This window comes from Neolamprologus multifasciatus, chromosome 6 (genome assembly GCF_963576455.1).
Source record: "Neolamprologus multifasciatus chromosome 6, fNeoMul1.2, whole genome shotgun sequence".
NCBI classification, from domain to species: Eukaryota; Metazoa; Chordata; class Actinopteri; order Cichliformes; family Cichlidae; genus Neolamprologus; species Neolamprologus multifasciatus.
Window position 1 is genome coordinate 33,794,792 of NC_140444.1, and position 22,283 is coordinate 33,817,074.

At 39.8% G+C, this 22,283-nt stretch overlaps 1 protein-coding gene across 2 annotated transcripts in view; it reads right to left on the reverse strand.

Annotated features, from left to right (window-relative positions):
• LOC146517454 (protein phosphatase 1 regulatory subunit 29-like) overlaps nt 1-22,283 on the reverse strand; it is a 305,410-nt gene that overhangs the window by 73,123 nt on the left and 210,004 nt on the right. Inside the window, exon 4 of one of the 2 annotated variants that reach the window (XM_085162098.1) lies at nt 19,406-19,464. The exons of the other annotated variant lie outside the window; for it this stretch is intronic. The gene's annotated coding sequence lies outside the window, so the exon portion shown is untranslated. The remainder of the gene's footprint in view (nt 1-19,405; nt 19,465-22,283) is intronic. 2 annotated transcript variants of the gene reach the window in all.

Genomic DNA, 22,283 nt, shown 5'->3' on the forward strand with positions numbered 1-22,283 from the left:
TATCTGTCCTTGCCGTTTTCTTTCACACATGTGCCAGGGAATGCATTTCATGATTTTTAATCTGCCATCTGTGTGGGTAAGTTTAGCTTGGAGACTAATATCCATCATCACTACAAACAGGAAAATAATGCCACTGTTACAGGACCACGGAAATGTAAATACTGAAAGCATATTGCAAAGTAATGTGAACTAAAAAAAAATGGTATCTACTGTGGAGTACTTCCTCGGCTGAAACAAAAGAGAAAAAATGTAAATATATACAATGAGTGAATTTTCCAGGGAGCGCACAAAAAAACATTACTGCAAGCAAAACCAATGTTAATGCTTCAGAAAAACTGATAATGCTTGTTGCAGCAGCACAAACATAACATTGGTTGGAGGATGGTGAATTAAAAAAAGACCAGGGTGGCTTAAGTATGGTTAACTATACTGGTCAGACATTTTAAAGTAACATATTTCGTTATATGAAGTGTGATCAAAGCGTGCTGAGAAAAGGTTTATAGAAATCAAAAGGCCTGACTTAAAGTTGGCCGACGTCAACTTCAGCTATTTTTGATTTCTCACTAGAACTTTTGTACAGTTGCACTTGTGCCGCTACGATTGGCAGTAGATGTGCTCACATCTGTCAATACTTCACCTTGATTTTTATTTTTGGAATGTAGGCAAAGTTGCAGACAGCCAAATCTGATAAATGATCCAGGTGGTGAGCAAAGATTATGTTAGTATTGCCAAAAAAACTGGCCAAACTGGCACAAGATAGCAAACAGACATGCACCAAATGTCCGGCTGCCTCCTCTGAATGTTTTCCCTCACCTCAGGATGTAAACTCTGCGTTGACAGACTTGCCCTGTGGAGAAATTCAAGGTACTCACAGGGAGGAATGTATAAAAAGTGATAAACACACTCCCAGTCTCACCTGATGTGATGCATTCAGGCTTGGTAAAGTGTAAACGTTTCAACTGCAAACTACTTAAAATCTCTAGGATGTGGATGTAATCCAGCTCTTATCAACAATGGATCTCATTGTTGATAAGAGCTGGATTACATCCACATCCTAGAGATTTTAAGTAGTTTGCAGTTGAAACGTTTACACTTTACCAAGCCTGAATGAATGAGTCTGAAACAAAAGTACATGCATGCTGTCTGCATTTGAGGTTGATGGAGAACCTGCACAGAGCACAGTACATGCTCTTAGAATTAGATTTCCATGGAGCGATCTAAGACGAGTAGCACCTCTAGAAACTTGGTGCTGCTGTTTACCGAATGACACTAGCCACATTTAAATCAGGTAAGCTTAAGGAATATTTTGATTGTACTCAAAACTAATCAGAATTAACATACATTTTATAAAAAGTTATAGATCCTCTATCAGCATTCTCAAATCATTCCGTTTACAGCATGTTTGGTAAAACTGAGAATACATTTTAAATAAGTGAAAGAAATTTTGAGTCAACTATATAATACCTCCCACAGAGCCAAACAGACAGAAACACCACCAACTCCTGCTGTGCCAGATTCATAGACTGCCAAACCCCCACTGAGCTAGGGGTTTGTTTCACCCTTCACCAAGGCACCAACACACACGTAAATGCACACGATTTGCATTCATTTACTTTCACAAACCTTCCACTGACATTCATCTCACAACCTGAACCCAAGAAATACCATTAACAGCTATCCAGTTCAGAAATGGCTTTTTAACTTGATGATTTGAAGACGTTCCTAAATGTCTTTGCTTAAAAAGGAGGCCTAAACCTGGCAACATATAGAGTAGTGAAGTTTTCCCCTTTTTTGAAGGCAGATAGTGTATGGGAGTCCTTTTTTTTTTCTTGTAGATTCAAAAAACAGAACAAAACAAAACAAGGTCTGCAAAAAGGAGCTTATTTGTTTACCTAAATCTTCCACATTATGTTCTGTTCAGTCCAAGTCTGCTCAAAGCTTAAGCAGTAATGTAACCCACTTTGCATTTGGCAGCGCCTCAAACATAACAGAAGTTCTGCACTCCAGCTTAAAAGAAAGTAAATAACTGGAAAGTACAGAACATCTTTGGATATAATGGACGTGATAGCGGCTCACATTAATGAGATTTGTACTTAGAGGTCTTCGCTTTAGTCCATTAAAGGAGAAACATTGTCAAAACTAGACAACTGGAAAATGCTCAAGTTAAGACAAAATGTTTTTGTCGCGTAGCAACAGCAGCTCACAAACAACTCGCCCTCGCCGCGTTTGTGTAGGCTAAAAGCGGATTCACCTTGGTGATCCAGAGAGTGAGAGGTTTGTGATGAGTCGGCCACATGGGTGGTGGTGGTTGTGCTAACAAGAAGGCCTGACCTCACCATCCACTCCACCACCTCCCAATATAGAATAAATGTGAGTGGTAGACTGGAACAGCATGGAGTCCTGGAGCCCTCCCAAAGAGCAAGCAGAAAGCAGAAAAGCTGAGACAGGTACAGAGTGAGGGCGCAGAGAAACAGCAAGGTAATGACTGTAATTCAACTTCACCTCCTGGGTAAGTGAGTGAGAATGAAAGTTTAAAGCTTGAATCAATGAGAGCAGGCAAGAGGGGGAGACCACAGGAGAACGAGGAGACTGGAGCAATTCAAGGGTCAATGAAAGAAAGAAACGGGGGGAGAGAAACGAGAACGGAGTGGCTTTAAACGCAGAGATATGACAAGAGCGAAAAGGAAGGATTGAAGCTGCAGATCCAGGGAGCTACCAGGCAGAGTGATGGATGCAAGTGACTTTTTTTCTCAGGGGTTTAGCTGTCTGTTTCGCATGTAATTCACCACCTCCAACAATGCGCGCACACACACGCTCTCATTCACCACTGTGATGATCACAGGCTCACACACCAGCTCAGCACACAAACATTAATCACTGCTGCAGTCTAGAAGGGGATCCAGTGGTGTATTTCCCTCGGGGTAGCAGTTCTTCTACTGTTTCAGCTCAGCACCCTCACTGGGTAAATGTAGTTTCTCACCCTGAGACACAAAAGCCAACTGTCTGAGGGTTTGTTTGGATGGCTGTGTGTCTTTATATCACCGTGCTCTGCAAAAGTACTGTGAATTGGAAATGTTCCCACTACAGTGAGAAATTTATCACACGATATTATGATCTGCTGAGATAATAAAGGTTTATACTACATTTTTATTAGGGGTGCAACAATACTCGTATCGATATTGAACCGTTCGATACAGTGCTTTCGGTTCGGTACGCATATGTATCGAACAATACAAAACTTTTCTTCTGACGATGCTGTCTGTGTTGAGCGCTCAGTGGATCTGCACTCGACAGTGCAGCCTAGGTGGAGTAGTCGAACGCAGATTCACTGAGCGCAGGGCAAGCTAGCAAGACAGAAGTCTCTAATTCAGATGTGGCGTTTGGAACTATTTTGGTTTTCATGTGAGGTATGACCCTGAAGGTAAGCGCGTCATGGACAAAAGTAAAACAGTATGTCGGATGTGCCACGCAATGCTCAATTACATGGGTGGGAACTAGTGCGTTAGCGCAGTTAGCTCGTTAACGTGTTGGCCGTCCAGCCCCACGCACGGGGCGATCCGCGGTAGCTCGTTAACAGAGATTTGCCGTGTTGTGGCGTTAACGTCATTTCAACGAGATTAACGCTGACAGAACTAGTGGGAACACAACGAATATGACTGCACATTTACTCTGACATCATCCTAGTGCAAAGACAAGTGGAAGCAGACAAAAACAACAAGCACGGATGCTACAAACTTTACCCGAGTCATTTAGACAGCCGTTAGCACATGATTCTCCTTATGGGGACCTGATATGTTTAATATGCTGCTGAGAATATAGCCCAGAAGAAGCGTATAGTATAGCTTTTATTTTGGAAAGAGCCATTTCTCTGTAATAAACTCTCTTTTCCAAAGATGAGTGATTTCTCGATCAGATAGATTTATATTTTTTATTACTTTGTTGTTTCAGCAACATTAAATTTAAAAACTGTACTTTTGAGTTAAAATATATATTTATAATTTTAATAAATGACAAATTAAAAAGGCATGAACATTTTTTTGTATCGAAAAAGTATCGAACCGAACCGTGAATTTTGTGTATCGTTGCACCCCTAATTTTTATTGCATTGTTTTAGAAAGATCTTGAAATGTATCGTTTTAGCATATGTATTATCATTTAACATAGCTTAACAGCTTTAAAGCTGTAGCTGATCTGTTAACCAAATAGATGATTGAGGTATAAATTTAGAGAAATTTGGTATTTGCTTCAAAGGAACCAGACTTTCTTTATCTTTTTTAACAGTTTTCAAGTCAAGCCAAGGAAGGAGCCAAGACAGGTTTTTATGCCACTTAACACCAACTTATGAATCACTCAAACATAAAAAATGCACTGACCTCGAGGGATGAACCAGTGTTGGATCTATACAAAACAACAACTTACCAAAGAACCAATTTCAAATCTTTGGGCACTTTGTTACTACAAGCCTGCCACAAAATAACAGTTTTTAGTTGAATTTATGACAAATCCCAAAGATAAAACAGAGCCAAGGGCAATTAACTAAAAATTCGGTTGTGCCATTTTTGTGCACTGTGTCTTGATTGGCAGTGGCTTCATTTTTCAGCACAACAACGATCCCAAACACAATGTCAGTGCAGTAGAAGCATACCTGGATAGAAAACACACAATGGAACACTAGGATTGGCCTCCCTAGAGCCCAGATATCAACATTATTGAAGCACTGTGGTATTATCCTGACACAGAACAGAAGAAATGGCAGCCACAAACAACTATAGAATCAGAAACTGAATTTCACTTTCAGCACTTGTGGTCCTGTGACAGTACAGACTAGGAAGGAGAGTAGAATTTCCTACAAAGGTGAGATTTGCAGATTCTTATTTTAACACTGAAGGCAATAAGAAGGCCTTGCTATGAAGGGTGTCTGTGAAAAATATGTAATATGCATGATTTCTGGGCTGATACGGAGGAGCAGCTACACTCCTACATGCCTAATGTTCCTACAGAACATTATAACCTGCCCTTCATTCCCTGCTTCATTCACAGGTAACAACCTCTGATACACAATGCTACAGAACACATTAGACAGCTCAGTCATTTTCAAATACTTACTGCGCCTAAACTTGAAAGTTTGCAGCTGATCTCAGTACAGGAAAAGTTAACTCAAGATGTGCAGATGAGGCTAAAATGGGGTGATACACAGCAGATGTCACGGCGCAGGAATCTGTATAACCTGATGAGTAAAATGTTGTAGCATAATATTTAGTCATTAATTTTTAAATCAACAGTGCTTTGTGCTGTTGCATTTTGAGATTATTTCGTATTCAATATTGAAGTTAACACAACAGGCCTATGTAGAAGAGGGATTTAGTAGATTTTTTTTATTGTATTACCTTTACCTGGAAAGGAAAACATAATTATTATTATTATTAAACTTAGTTGAATTTTACAATTATTCTACCAAACTTACACCGACAACAGTGATCAATATTTTGCATTGCGTTGCAATTGCATGACCCCACCCCTCACAGCCCAATGAACTTACTACTAAATAACAATATGTTGCATATTCATCATTCTTGATTTGTGCGTTGAAGAAGTCTGCCAGTTACCCAACATCTGAATGATGTCTGAAAAATATTTTGCGTGCAAATCAAAAACCTGCAGATCAGCAAGCCTGACCCTTTAGAGCCTTTAAATGTTGCTACAAATTACAATTGATTTTCTTGTAGGAAAAACAAGATGTGTTTGTGGTTGGCATCTTAGATAAAAAGTCTGACATACACTTACACATGAAGCCAGTAATTACAATTTACTGTAGAGAAACATATAGTGAACTTTGTGAAACTGGCCCTAAAATTGCACACTTTCTTCTTCTTGTTTTTAATATTAGTAGTAGTAGCAGTAGTAGTAGTATTGCAAAACCACTCCAACACAGTTATCTTAGACTGCTATACTCCTATACTGTTACTGATGACTATGGGTACTTAGTTTATCCTTGTTAATAATAATAATGTATACTTTATATTTCCCCGTGGGGAAATTCCTCTCTGCATTTAACCCATTCACTCAGTGAAGCAGTGGGCAGCCATTGGGTGCCCGGGGAGCAGTGTGTAGGGACGGTACCTTGCTCAGGGGTACCTCAGGGTAGCTGTTCAGGGGAATCGAATCCCCAACCTTCTGATCATGGGGCCAACACTATACCTACTGAGCTATCCCTGCAATTATAAGTGCATGTAACACACAAAAAAATAAAATAAACAATCAATTTACCATAGTTTGCTTTCTTTTGTCTTCATATACACATCCAAGTTAAGGTACACGATGTAAAAAGCTGTTTTTTAAAAAAAAAATTATGTTATGTGTTATCCATCGTCAGTGCCCCTCATTCTATTCAGGATTTTATGGGGGCTCGAGCATGTAAGGGCAAAAGGCTGGGGACAGGTAACAAGCCTAACAGAGGTGAACAAAGAGGGAGACAATCATTCATGCTCCCATTAACACATATTGTCAATTTCATCAAACTCGCAAACATGTGTTTGGATAGTGGAATGACGCCTGGGCAGCCAGAGAGACTGACACAGGGCAGAGAAGGTTCCTGACCAGTCAAAGATTTTAACCAGGAACCCTCTTGCCTTCGTATTCACTGAAGTTTTAATGTTAGATGTACAAATCACCACAGCTGACTTTCTATTTCTTGTGTGTTTCTTTCTGTGCCCAATAACGTGTGAATAAATGATGATTTGAAATAAATATTTAGCTAAGTTTCTATACCTATCAACTGGTAAAGATGGGAATGGAAATGAAGTTTGTGTGTGAGCTTAGAATACATACGCACATCTTGGCCTCTGTGTGTGCACGCTCTTTCAGTTATTACTCTCCACAAAGTTTTATCCATCTGACCTTTGGAGTGGTTTGGGGAGACTTTTGAGTGTGACTGTCTCTGATTCTGTGAGCCTCAGTATCCACACAAAAAAACACACTTGTCTGTTCTTTGACATGTAAATGGAACCCGCTCACTCTGTCTCAGCCACAAATAGACCATAAATTCTGTCACTTTCACATCTTCTCTGAATAGTCTCTCCCCGATCCTAATAGTCTATCAGGATCTTCATCCTCTGTCTGTGTCACTGCTCGGTTTTTCTCCATACCTTTTCTCGACCGTCCTCTGCTCCCACTCTCTTGTACCAGATGGTGTCTCACAAGTTAGAGTCTATTAAACTTCACTCTGCTCTTGTTCTTCTTTGTTTTTCACCTCTGTTACCCTTCTTGCTCAGTTTTTCACCTTGTCTTGTATTCTCTCCTTACCCATTAAACATCAACCCACAGGTACAAACTGTCATGTACCATATGCTAGATTTTCAAACAGTTAAGTGACTCCAGAAAATTGATAATTTCTCAAGTATCTGTATTTAAAAAAGTAGCCAATTCTGATGTAAACCTTCACTATTCTGTAAATGTCAGAACGGTAAACTTTGAAGACGTTCTGACAATCAGACCACTGCATTTGGTAACAAGTGCAGTGATATTGAAATAGTGCACAAAGAGTAAAATAATACTATTTTACCTCACAGCTAGATGCTGCTCCCGGTCAACCTCTCTGAAATTATTTCTCTGCCTCCTCAAATGTGGCCCCAGCTCTGCCAACGAGAGCTCAAGCTGCCCCACTGAGATCCTGAAATATTTACAAATGTGGTTGTGATGCAGCTTCAACTCCTGGATCAAACCGTGACATTCTCCCAGCTGCTGCCTTCTCATGAGAATGAAATTCCCAAGAGAATCTCATTTCCTTCCTTTTTTCGTTTTGAAACACCCAGACAGTCTCAGCATTGCTTGATATCAACATTTTTTTTTCACAGTGCGTTCGTTGAGGACAACCTTTCAGCAAAAACGCAACTTGCTTGGTGTGTATATACATTCTGCGACACGTTCAGATCTGAAAAATTCAAAAAATTTTGTTCTTTTTTCGCAAGCCAGTCTGATTTTCTACTAAAAGCGACATCTTTTTTTATTTATTTTATTTACACCATGCACATAAAACATTTTAAGTGGGTTGTCAGTGAAAGCATGTTATGATTGAATATTAAACCTAATATGAAACATATAAGATATGAAAAAGCACATAAATACTGACTTAAAGACTCAGTATTTATATGTTCATTCACTGTTTCACTTTGTTTCACTAATTTGACATCGAAGTCCTTTGACTTGTCTAACCCCTACTAATTCTGCTTTAGTTTTTATTGTAGGTAAGAGTAACTTTCCCACAGTGACTGCTGTGCAGACTGGGTGCTTCGTTTGTGTCCATGAACAGCATGTAAAATGTTCAGTTTGCTGAAATGAATGCAGTCATGGAGGCATTCCATTTCAATTCAAATGCATTTGTAGATTAGATTTCATCGTAACTTAAAAGATGCATCACCATTTGTTTCCCACAACTTTGATCCAATACGTGCATTTGTCTACAGATTCAATTTCCTGGCACAAAATCTCCTGGATTTGATCTTTTTTGTAGTGACTGACTTCACATTGATGTATGGCTTCTCCTATTGATAAATGTTGGTTTCTTTTAAACATGGGAGTGGTTGCTTTTTAACGGTTGTAACATCCTAAACTTAGAAAAACAACAAACAAAAAAACGAAACCTTTTACAGAACAGTGAACAAAGTGTTTCCACTCAATTACACTGTACCACCACTGAAAAAGAGAAGAGGCTTGCAGACCAGTTAAACAGCGCAACACCTTTGTTTTAAAGTGATTTCTCATAATTATCATCATCTTTCTTTGATTATCCCCCCGAAAAAGAAAACAAATCCTCAATTTTGTACGTCTTTATCAGCTTTTAGTCCTCATTACACCGCCCTCCCCTCCGCACAGAACTGGGATTGGGTGCTGGGCCAACACAGAGCTTTCAGTGAAATTTGTTCATATTTTACTGCACGCAGCCTCGGGCCATAAATCATCTTCTGGCAGTCTAGATGTATGAGTGTACTCACATACTACGATGCTGCTTGTGTTTATTCATTGTTGCACACAACCAACTCACAAAGGTCAGGCTTCTCAAAAGCTGTGCGCTTTTAGCGTTGCCATCAGCACACAGCTGGAGCAGTTCCAGTCATCGCATCCGGGAAAGGCTCAAAAAGAGTGTCACTCACTGAGGTTTAGAATAGGAACTGTATTCATATTAGAAAAATTAGTTGACACTTTCAATTACAGCCGCTGCATTTCATAATTACAGCCTAATTAGAGAGTGAGAGGATAGAGTCTGTGGCAACATTTGCGTGGTAGACATTTAACTGACACCGAGAGATGGTGAGGATCTATAGGGACGGGCTCTAAATAGCGAATTCAGCACAATCAGCTGTCAGTTTTTAGATGATTCCAGAATTAATTATGTTATCATGGCCTGCCAGTCATGACAAGCTTAGGTCAGGTTCTGTGGGATTTGCATTTTCAGCAGATGGCAAAAAATAGCTTTCACATTTGCAAAGTAAATCGACCTGCATTCTCAGGGATCTGTCTGAACTTTGGCACCGCAGGGCTCTCCAGTCCATCCAGTTGGTGTGTTTGTGGCATAAAAAAAAACACACTGGTGAATGGGTTAATGACAGTAAGATGTTTGCATTCACGTGAGATTGCAATAAGTTGCTAATGAAACCGTCTTTTCCTCGGTAAACCTCGCTAAAGCATTTAGGTCTTCGGTCCTATCCACAGCCTGCCCCTTCATGCATATGGTCACAGTAAGTTTCACTTCTTGATCGCCACCATTAAGAGAGGCTGGAACCTGGCAGGAGTTTTTAGATAAGGCCCCTTTTATTTTCTGTTGGAAATGTCCCAAAGAGTCAAGCAGAGGGATTCTTTCTTGGTACATTAATATTATATACTATGCTATTGGTGGCCTCAAAATCCCTGGCATCTTCCTATATTATGATTACTTATATCTGCCGCCCCCTGAACACCAGAAAGGTGAGCTGTAGGCAAATAGCTGAATGAATTAATGAATAAAATATTTGTTTGAAGTAGAAAACTGCTCCTGGTGCAAGGACAGCCCCAGGATTGAGTTGGCAATAACAAAAGATGTCCTTGATACCAACAGAAAGCAAATGATTCTACAACTTACATCCGAGTATTCTTAGTGCACTAAGGAAAACTGGCCTGCTCAAAATTAACATAACAACAGAACAAACGTCTAGAGAGTGAAGTCCAGGACTCATCCTAATCAGTGCTATGACAAAGAGAAAAGGAAAGAAGTAGTTCTTTGGCTCTGAGAAATTTTCTCTCAGTATTTTCAAGTGCGCTCTTTTCGCCGAGTTTTACACCAAGTGTCACATTTCACAAGATGTACTTCAGCAATAATGCAGTAATTTTCTATCATCCATCTCTCACCACACTCTGGCGACTGACTTCTTTAGGCGAGGACCCTGGAGAAGTCATTACGACCACAGCTGTCCGCTTCCTGAGCAGCCTCTTTCCAAATGTGTATTATTAACATTCATCGAGCGTCACTAATGAAATTTTGAGGACTAGCGTCCTTAACCTTGTGAATAACGAACTGACAAAAACTATTTGTTTTGGTATTGAGTCACATTATTAAATTATGCTCTGTTCAGACTCATTTTTGTCTGTTCCCTCACACATTACCACACCTCTCTTGACATGAGGTCAGACCACTACTGGCCAGCTAATAGCCCTCTGCATTTCTGATTTATGTTGGCAGTATTGTCAGAGCACGTTAAATCCTGACCTGTGCGTGCATGTGTGCATACATGTGAAATGAACTGTGGTGGAAAATTTTATGACTGTGTATATATATCACCGGCTCATCTCCATTCTTAAAACGTCATAAATCATGGCGGAAGGAGGAAGCGCCTGAGCTGAGAACTCAGACTGCTGGAGACAGCTCGACAGTCAGCTTAAAAACTACCACACTCTACTAGGTTGTCGACTTAAAAAAAAAGGTGTCAAAACCATGGCAGATTTCTCAGCAAGTACCTGAATTGTTGCACTTTAAAGAGTATACAAAGCTTGCAGGGACAGCACAAACAGATCATGTGGAAGGTTTTGCCATAAATATTTCCCCCCTCTCACAGTTTGGCATCTCTGTAGCCCAGTAGAAACATGGCAAATGGCAAACTGCTGGGAGTGAGTGCACTTTACTTATTTTAACTTATTTTGTCATTGTTTGCATGGAAGGAGGATGCAGACTCATGAGGCAGAGAAAATTGAAAAAAATTTTTTTTAACAAAGATGAATTCGAACAACGGAGGAAATTACAAACCTGACTTTTTGAAATAAGGTTGAAAAGTAGAAGAAGTGTTACCTATTAACTCACATTAAATAGAGTCTATTTAATAGACTGATCAGGTAGGTGAAGTTAAAAATACTGACTTTCTCTTCATCATAACAACTGTTAGTGGTGGGAAAAAAAGGTCAAGTGTAAGGATTTCAGCCAGTTTTAAAGGACCAAACTGTGATGGCTTGACTGGGTCACAGCATCTCCAACACTGCAGCTCTTGTGGGGTGTTTCTGGTCTGCAGTGGTCAGTATATGTCAAAACTCCAAGGAAGGAACAATAACTTATGCTCACTTATGCCCATGGGAAGCAAAGGCTGGCCTGTGTGGGCTGATCCAACAGATGAGCTACTATAGCTCAAACTGCAGAAAAATGCAACACTGCCTCTGATAGAAACGTTTCAGAATACACAGTGCATTGCTGTTTGTTGCATATTAGGCTGTAAACCAGTCAGGGTGGCCATGCTGATGCTTGCCCACTGGCGACAGGGCCAGCAATGGGCATATGAGCATTAGAACTGGACCACAGAGAAATGGAAGGCAGTGGTCTGATGAATTACATTTTCCTTTACACGACTGGGTATGTGTGCATTGCTCGGGGAACTCCTGGCACCAGGATTCAATATGGAAAAAGGGCAAGCTAGCAGAGGTGGTGTGATGCTTCGGGCAATGTTCTGCTGGGAAACCTTGGATCCTGCTATCCTTGTGGATGTTACTTTGACACGTACCACCTACCTAAGAATTGTTACAGTGGAGCTATATACTGTGAAGCCTGTTACAGTATTTATTACTGTACTACAGTCAATGTAACATTCACAGAATAAATTATGAACTTGAACAAGCTCAAAATTGGCTGTATAGTGATTTACACACTCAATTTACATGTAAAAGTTCCCTTTTACAGTAGGGATATGTGTTTCTATCATTTTACTCAGAAAACAGTTTGCTTTGATGACTGACTTTTTCTGCTTTCCTGCAGAAGTACATCTAAATGTTCATCTAAAGGTCTGTGGACAGAGAAGGAGGCAACTCTGTTACATTTACTGATATCACCAGCAGGCTTTGAAGTAAATAAACATGCAAATATAACAACTTAAAAGAAAGAAGCTGCAAAGCTCACCTCTTCCAAAAATTTCAATGTTGATTAGGCAAGTTATTGACATGTTGCTGGAGTAGTTATAGGATTTTTTTCACGCTGATTCTCCTTTACTTCATAAAGAGTATTTTTAACACTGAAACAGTGGTACTTTCTGATTTAATAGAGTGGAATCAGATACAATTATGACACCATAGAGGATAAAAACTATTTAGCAGAGGCTGGGATACATTACCAGAGGGTTGGGGGATCCCCCCATCAGCAAATTGCACCCAGCATGTGTACCTTTTACAGCCTCTGGAAATATAAATGATCTAAGTAAAATAAAAAACAAAAAATAAAGGTACACAGTTACCTTCAGGTCCGATAGTCAGCTGTAAGGAGTACATCAGATTGTATGTGTGCAGTAATATTTTGGAGAGCGCAGTCGCAAAGAAACCTAAAAGAATGTTTTCCTTATTAGCTTTATTTAAATGAACATTTGAATAAAGATTAATGTTAGGTAATCAACATCTTGGATTTGAAGTAATTCAAAATGTAGAACCTAAATTTAAAATGATGTTTACCAGTTTTGGTTGGTGACTTGAGTTGGGGTCGATGTCTCACCTTTTACTTGGATCTCAAATCCTCTAATCTTACCACTACTCTCATTTGTTGGACAACAAATCTTAAACATCACTGATGAATAATTAACATCCAATGCTTGCTTCTTAGGGGTGAAATGCACAGTATCAAAATATAATTTTTCTCAAACACAAACCATGGTCCTTAATTAGTTCCACAAATTGGGCTTGTGTCAAAGTCCTTTAAATGACTACTTCAGTCTGTTCTAATTTGGATTTAGTCAACGGACCCAGACTAATAACTTCTGTAAGCATTTTAGTGTATTACACTGAGATTGACGGGAGCTTTAGAAATCCCCCAGTTAAGTTTGTTTTCCGTTTTCAGGGTAAAGTACAACTCAACTGTTCTCTTAAGAGTGGCTTTTACACGACAGGCTTTTACTTACTTTAACAGATATGACAAAGTATATAGCAGAAAATAGGATTTTGATGGAGCCTTCATCAGTAATTTAGATCTGTGACCGTGATCTGTGACACATGTGTGTTTCTACAGCTTATACTTTGTTAATCAGATTCTCTCCCTATTATAAAAATGAACATTTTCTAGTGCAAAAGATACTCTATTTTTGTTTCAAAAGGCTCAAAATGCAATTTTATCATGCTCAAAAGAGGAATAAAAACGAGAAATGGGATTTTCTGGGAAGCAGCTTCATTTTTCATAGCCCCGCTTATTGATTTTTCTTCCTACAAAAACTTCACTTTCTCCTTCCCTTGCGTGAATGTGTGTATGTGGGCTCCTTACTGAATAACCACTCACTTCTCCTTCGCACTCTCTTTATCACATCCACCACTCTATTCATTTTGTTGTCCATCAAACAGTCTGATACAAGCCACCCACCTTTCTGCTGCAAAGAGTACTTATCCTATGTGAGCATAATAGGCAACAGTGTCAGACAAGTAATACTATATATACGTGTACACACTGTCCTCAGCTCTATAATCTTTTAAATCTTTATTCCATGGGAAAGGAACTCGTACAACTTTGAAAGGCTGATATTTTTATATATATATATATATATATATATATATATATATATATATATAAATAAATAAGTGGATATATGTATCTATCCTGCCCACTATCAACAGCTCAGGTTGTCTTGGTTTAATGCTGTAGGGGGAATTTTCTTGGAATACTTTGGGCCTCTTAGGACTAACCGAGTAACATTTAAATGTTACAGCCTACCAGAGTATTGTTGTTGACCATGTCCTGAACTTTATGACCACAGTATACCCAACTTCTAATATCTACTTCCTGCAGGATAGCACGCCATGCCAAAATCAAAACCATCTCTGGTTCTTAAGCATGATGAGTTAAGAAACCACAGATGATTTGATGATGAGTTTACTATACTCAAATTTTCTCCACATTCACCAGGAGAGAATAACATCACGGGTGTGAAGCTGAGAAATAGTATTGTCAATATTGATCAAAACCTGTGAGGAATGATAATTGGACCGGTTCTTGTTGTGTGTTTCTGCTCTACGTGAGCACTGAAAGCACTTTATGCAAAAGGCCACATTCACCCATTCATGTTTCTACACCTATGTGTTTTTGATCTTAACATTCACACAGTGATGAATGCATCAGAGAGCAATTTGTGGTCTGTATCTTGCCCAAGGACAGTTTGGCATATAGACCAGAGCTGCCAGGAACTGAATCACCAACCATGTGATTAGGGGATGACCTGCTCTACCTTCTGAGCTACAGCCACCCCGCAGTGATTTTGGCACCTTGTTGACTCCATGCCATGAAGAATTGAGGCACTTGTGGCAAAGCAATCGTTTGATTTTAAGCCACATTGATATTTGGATAAAAATATCTCTATCAGGTTGTTGCTGTCTTTTCTCTACTGCTGAAATATGCATCATCCGGTTAGTCTTGTTGTATTTAGCTAATAGTTAGTAATTATGGAAGTGTTTAAAAAAAATATTCAAAATGTAAACTTTTTGAAATCTAAAAGGATTGTTTTCTGGAGGGATACGATGACCTAGTATAACTTGTGATCTTGTACATAGTTTTGTTGGTTTGAAGAAAGCTTAACCAGGGCAGATGTTTACAGCCATTTTGATTTGGCATTTAATGCCAAATGACAAGGTTGAACTTAAGGTTAAATTTATTGCTTATATGAGATGCTTCACCATTGTGTAGTAATAGCTGATAGCAATTTAAGAGGAATGCTATCACACGGTGACCTGGGAAAAGTCATTCACAAGCTTATTTTCTGTAGGCTTGACTCTCTGTAACCTCCTGCTTTCTGGCACAAATGAAAAAGTCACGACACCGCCTCCACTAGTTTCTTCAGGCTTTAGCAGACAACATCACCCCAGTTCTGCTATCTATCCAGTGGCTCCATGTATATTTTAGATTTAACAATATGCTAAAGTTTTTTGGGTTTTTTTAATAGTGTTGCCAACAGAACCGACACTTGTGGTAAGTTCTGAAAATGCTTTTCTTTAAAAATAAAATATCGTAGATGCTGTGCTCAGCATGTACCAAGTAGGGTTGTTGAAAAATTTGTACTCTGATACTAATTGATACTAAAAATTACTACTCGTCTGCAACAGCACTGACACAAATGGTACCAGCTTTCCGTCCTCCAGCTGACGCACAACTTCACACACAGCACTGCTGCAAAAGACAAGTACAAAGCTTCCACCACTAACAGCCGAACAGATGAACAGAAGCACAAACTCTGTGAAGTGACACCCCGATCTTTATATGGAATTTTTTGAGGTCAGTAAATATAGAGTTTCAACAAAGCTATTGAGATGGGAGTCAACATAAACAATTAGCATAGCTAACCAAGCCAGCACGCATACTAATATTAGCTCTTTAACTATTGGCATTTATCTGATAGCCACCTTAGCAATCTGTTATCATTAAGATAATTAAACAGCTGTGGCTAATAATAAAACAATGTTAACGTGGGAGTTCAGCACCAAATGTTATCAAGTGTAACATTCATAGAGTAAATTTAATAGGGAAACACAAGTGTTTCTCTAAATTCCCTTATTTTTATTTAACCATGGTATTAAAAATGGTATATGGAGTATCAAGTACTTCAAGCAACCAAGAAAAAAATCAAAAACGTGCCGGTGCTCTTCCCATCCAGGGCCGCAGGGGACACGCTGCTCAAGGAGAAAAGAATCAGCGTGTGTGTGTCTGTGTGTGAGTGTTACTCAAAATTACTTTTCAAGACAATTTTTATGAACTTTCTTGCAGTCCTCTTTCCATCTTTTATTACTTTGAATTGGTATTTACCCTATAGTGAGTATCTATTCCAGTTAGAAATCTGTGTTTTCCACAAACCCAGTAGCTGGTATCAAGGGAGACAGAAGTTTCTAGTTGCTAAAAAAACTTTTTTATTGCTTTTAAAACTCACTTGAAATAAACACAAAGTGCTGCACTATGTGTCAGAAAAAGCCAGCTAATAAACAAAATCCAAGAGCTAAAGAAACAAACTGAAAACAGAGAGGCGCAGGAACAGAAAGGTGAAAAGGCAATGGCCTGACAAAGAAGAACTAACTACACACATCAGGGGGAGATGTAATAAGGCAATGATGAACGAACCAAATCAAGACAATAATGAGGGTGGCATGAGTCCACGACTGAGTCCTGAGTTTGCTCGTCTGTCACTGCACTTTAAATCCAGCTTTTAAAGAAGCTATGCAAAAAAGTTCTTATAATGTTATCATTTGTGTGTGTCAGTAAAGTCTCTGCTGTCTGGGTTCACATGTCATAAGTTGGGTGTTCTGTTCTATGTAGCTTTCATTATTAGTAAGGCATTGCATTTCCAATTTACTTTCTCAAAGAAAATCTTTTTTAGTTTAGTAGATGTGATATATCATATATGTGGTATATATATATATATATGATTGTGACAGACTGAGAGCATTGTCATTAGATTTTCCTTCATAAATCACAGAATACTTGACATATATTAGTAATTTGAGAGAATGAACATTGTGGCCGGGAGGTGTGGTCTTGGCTCCGCTGCAGAGGAGGGCTGGTGGAGCGGGCTCGGGGGGCAGTGCCAAGGAGGCTTAGGGCCAGGTGGAGGGAATTAGACTGATGAACTCTGTTCCTTCTTTAGCGACACCGGGGAACGACAGCGGGCGAGAGGAGTGTGGAGCCAGCTGGAAAGCTCACCACAGAAAACGCAGAGGCGCCGAGCTGGAAGCATTGTGTGTGCCATAAACTTTACATTTTTAAAAAAGCTACCAAACACTTACTAAACACAGTGTGGGTCCGAGTCATTCAAAAACATTTATACATATACATTATCCAAAAATACAGCTGACATCTTTTAACTGATGAACATTTTCCTGCATAAATAAGCAAGCTTCAAAATAAGATTGTATGGTTAAATGCATGATACATGTATTAATCCAATATAATGTGTGATATGTATATCGTACATCCAAACTGGCACTTCCTTTCTGTCAGTATGTAAGTTAATATTGTTTTAACCTACATAAAACTTCTGTTTGTCTGACTGTGCAGAGTAAAAGCTTTACAGTTGACCTGGAGCTAATAGCCTGTGAAATTTGACAGCAGTAACTTAACTTAACTTAAAACTTGGATACATGAGTAAAAAAATAGGTTTCAGAATGTTAAATGTCCAAGGCCCAAAAATGTTTGTGATAATAGTGCTTGAAGCAAAAAAGAGCATACAATGAGTTGAGTGTGTATTTAACAAACACCGAATATTTCTGTCCAATTAATCGATGCTTCACAGTAACTTCTGAATTTAAAGAAATAAATGCACACTATATTATACTGTGTATGTAACTGACCATGTTTTTGTGAGTGGCTTAACACTGACACATGATTCCTAATGCAAGTAATAGGTACTAGTAGCCGGTAGTAGCAACTAGTAATAAAAAAACATCCCTTTTCCCATTTCTAGTTCCAAGAAATGCCCCCAAAAAGTATTTTTGCACCAACAAGATGATTTCCAAAGAGCTGTTCGCCAGAATCCTGGCGTACCTTGGTATGGTATACAGCGGGTCATAGAAAAAGGGCAAATGAAGAGTATCTGAAAGTCATGCCCTTAAGAAAACCTGTTACAGAGTGGGCGGAGGGAGGTTTGGAGTCTTCACACACCCCCGTTCTCTGCTGCCTGTTGGAGTGGGGGGGGGGCTGGAAGGAGGAGTTGGCCGCCCGATTGGGGTCTGGACTGTGGGGCCTCCCTGCTGCTGCCGAGTCTGAGTGGTCTGCTTCTCTCCACCCCAGAGAAAAGGGTAACACTACCTTTGTCTGGGTGCAGTTTACCCCTCCAGGGGCAAGGGTACCTAGACCTGGGGCTTAGAGTACGCTTGGGGAGTGTGATTGTGTGTACAGTGTCTCTCTATGTCTGTCTCCACGTTGGATGAGTGTTGAGTAATTGCAAAAGAGAGCATGAGGGTGGGAATGGATGTTTGTATCTGTGTGTGCCTGTTTGTCTGTGTCTATATGTCAGGTCGGGTATCAGACGCCACCTTTCTGGGGACATCTCCGGCCCTCCATGGTATGGAGGCCTATCTCCCCCCACCACTTCCCCTGCCAGTGGCAGACGCCCTCAGACATCGGTGCATTGGTGGTTCTTTGTGTCCGGGGATGGGCGCCCAGGTACACACCGGCTCACTCCTGGTGGCTGCTTGTCGGGGCCTGGAGCCTGGGGCTCGCTCGGGCCACTTCGGGGGTGGGGTACCCTTGGCCTCTTGGCCTGGGGCTCGGTCACTCTGGCACAGCTGGCTGCCGGCGGAGCTCACGGGCACGTCACTGCAACCCCCCCTGGCTTCTGCTTCGCGGCTGCTGAGTGACCCCTCATCTGGGGCTCTCCTCAGGTCTTTCTGGGATAGTGGCGCGGCTGCCCCTCTGTTGGTCTTCTTTGGTCTCTTGTGTTCTGGGGGCCTCTGGATGTCTGGAGTCTTGATCTCCTCCATACCTGCTTCATGCCCTGGAGGACGGGGCTGTGGCCCCCCACACCCTCTAGCAGATCATTACATGAAGGAACCTTTTAAATGCACGCGTGCTCATGCTCACACACACAAACTACACCCTTTTTGGCTCCTACCTCAAAGCACACTGTGCGCTGTTGATCTTACGTGCTGCGCAATAATGTTTAATATTTAGTATTTACTGTTATATTCACATAGATCATCGTGATGTTGTTTATTATGTTGCTCTTTTTTTCTTCTGCTTGTTTTCTCTTTTTTTTTTTCTCAACAGGTGATCCAGGTGATTGATATATGTATTTTTTGTCTGCTTATTTTGTTGGTTTTTGGTTTTTGCCCTTTATCACCGTTCCTCTTACCCACTGTTTTTCTTCGTTGGGCATCTTTCTTTGCTTTGGCAAAAGAGCCAAACAGGACAGGCAAAAAAAAAAGAAGAAAAAAAAAGAAAACCTGTTACCTGCTGAGAGATGCACCTAGCCCTTCAGATAATCCATCTACTGTCATTAGAAATTGTTTCTGTGGAAAAAATAGATGTCAAGAAGGCATTATTAAGCAAAAGAAGGTAGGAATTACTGCTGTATGCTAGATTACACAAGAACTGCACTTTACATCACATTCAAGGAGGTCAAAGGACTTGTAGCCAGTGGTGTTGGGGATCAAAATTGATCCCCCATGTAAGATGCTTCCTTTTTCAGCAAGACAATGATCCCAGACACAGTGCCATTGCAGTAAAAGCAGATCTGGATTGAAAAGCATGCTCTCAGGACTTAAGCATTATTAAAGCACCATGGGATCATCTTGACAGAGAACAGAGCAAACTGTAGCAAACATTCAAAAGAGGTTTGAATGTTCTTCAAGAATCACGGAGAACTATTCCTGAAGAAACAGATCATCACAGATACCAATGCAGGTCAATGTCACACCAAGTGTGAAAATAAGTAAAAAGCTATATTATGCATAATGTTTATGGATTGTCTTCAAACCTCACAACAATACACAAGGCATTGTGGAACATGAGTACCTAGGTTGGCTAGGCATTTAGCCTTGACCATCATTGTTTATACCCCAAGTCAAAGAAAACCTTAAAAAACAATTTTAAGAACCCATGTAGAGCAATATATCATATCAAAGGGCGTTGGCGAACTGTACAACACACTTTTTACTTCTTAATGAATTGAACTCAAGACTTTCTTACTGTGAGACAACAATGCTAACCACCATGCTGACCACTCAAAACACTTGAAATTCAAAAAAAGGCCCTGTCATTTTTCTCCTTTTAGTCAAACACATGTAACTACACAGCTCTCTGCAACAGGAACACTTATTACAATATTGTCTGTGTAGAAGAGTCTCTACTGGAAAGTTTTATCAAGTCATTTTAGTCAAAAGTCAACAAATTAGTCAAATCTTCACTTTCAAGATCATTTCAACCATATTCTTAAAACAAATATCTGGAAAGGGAAGCAACAGATAGAGATGGGTGATAATCATGACTTGAGTTTTGATGTGGCACACAAACACATGGAGACCTGGGTGAAAAAGTAAAAAGTCAACATTTTTTGAATGTAATGATACTTGCAAAATGCAATAAATAAATATCTACTTCTTGTAGATTTAAATTTAACTACGTTATGCTGTCACGCTTATCATCTCAATTTGCCAAAATGATTCAATTGTAACCACTAAATACATTCTATCAGGGTGTTAAACAGTAATTGACCAGTCATCCATTAATATCAATGTTGCTAAGATTAAAACAGATTTATTCAAGCCAAAGATCTAAACCTCTATTGGAGTGTCTCATTTTCAAATTTCGCCCCCAGGAATGATTTAATTGGCCATTTATTTCAAACTCAAACAGCAAACATGCACAGTTGTGTTTCCATCCCTTCAGAATACAGATCAATGCAAACAATTAATTACTTATTCAGTAAAATGACTAGACGTTGCAATCCCTGATAATGCATTGCTTTAAATTGAGAAAATCTTGAGGGATGGCTATTATGAGGAAAGGCAGCCCAGAAACTTAACCAGTTTGGGACACATCGTCAGCAGTGGACCTTGGATTCATCGGGTGTTTCAGCCATTATCACTAGACACCCTCATCCAAGGAGGCCCTGCCAGGGCTGATCAGGCCCCGGAGTGTGTCACTGGTTTATGTTAAACTGTTATTTCTCTTCTTCTTTCTTCTGTTTAGTTTTCTACAGTTTATTTTCTTCTATCAAGTCACTGCAACTAAGAAATAATACTTAACTCTTTAACATTTATAAAGCCTCACTTCTTCAAAGGGATAGAAAAGGTGATAGAGAGAAGTAAGACAAAAGGGACATGATAGGGGAGAGGAGAAAGGAGAGCCGGAAGGTGGGCGCCCGATCTTCCCACACCTCCCCGCACGAATCGGGCTGTACAAAAAGACACTTATTCACCTAATTTTAAACCATATCTCTATACCAAAATTTACCAGTATACATAATGGGGATTTTAGTTTTTTCCTCAAAAGACAGACAGGTTGCCAGGCCATGAGTTAGGGACCTGAAAAATGTCCTAAAAAAATACAAAAAAAACCCCCCACAGCATCAAGCTGGAAAGTGGAGAGAGCGGACTCTTCTACACGCTAAGTCATCAGTGTAAAGGCTTTTTTCAGGATTGTATCTGCACCGGGGCGAAGGAAATCTGTGAGACTCACACTGTTATTTGTTAAGGCATATTAAACGATCCCCTGTGATCTCTGTCTAGTCTTCGCCTGCAGAAGTGTTTCAGTGCAGCCATGCATTGTTAGCAAAAGCAATAGGAGGCACTGCAAAGTTTTCTGTGCCAGCAGCAGCATTTCAGGGCCATTAAACTTTGCTTTAGGCACACAGAGAGGTGCAATTTATTCACCACCATGATCAAAGTTGAATCAGTGAAGCGAGATAACCTAGAGTTAAGGAAGAAGAGAACGATTGTGCGGATGAGTTTCTGGATCCAGAGTGAGTGACTCTAACAAGCAGATTGAGGTGTGGATTAAAGCAGGCCCAATTAGATACAAGAAGAGGGTTTAGGAAAGTAAACGGAGGACTTTTTGGATAATTGAGTAGCTTTTAGTCACACACTTCATAACATACCTGCTGTAACCATTCACCTGCAAGTCCTAGTGCCACTAAGTATGTAATGGCAGGGTTTCAAAAATATTAAAGTTTTAAATATTTTCTTAAGCCTGACTGATTAGAGTATCGTTAGGCTGATATACAGCACATTCGTCCATTTCTATAATTATTAGTGGTATCTGTAGAAATGTAATTGTGTTAAACCATTTTAATCACAATGGTGTAAGTAGAAAATTAGACATCATAATT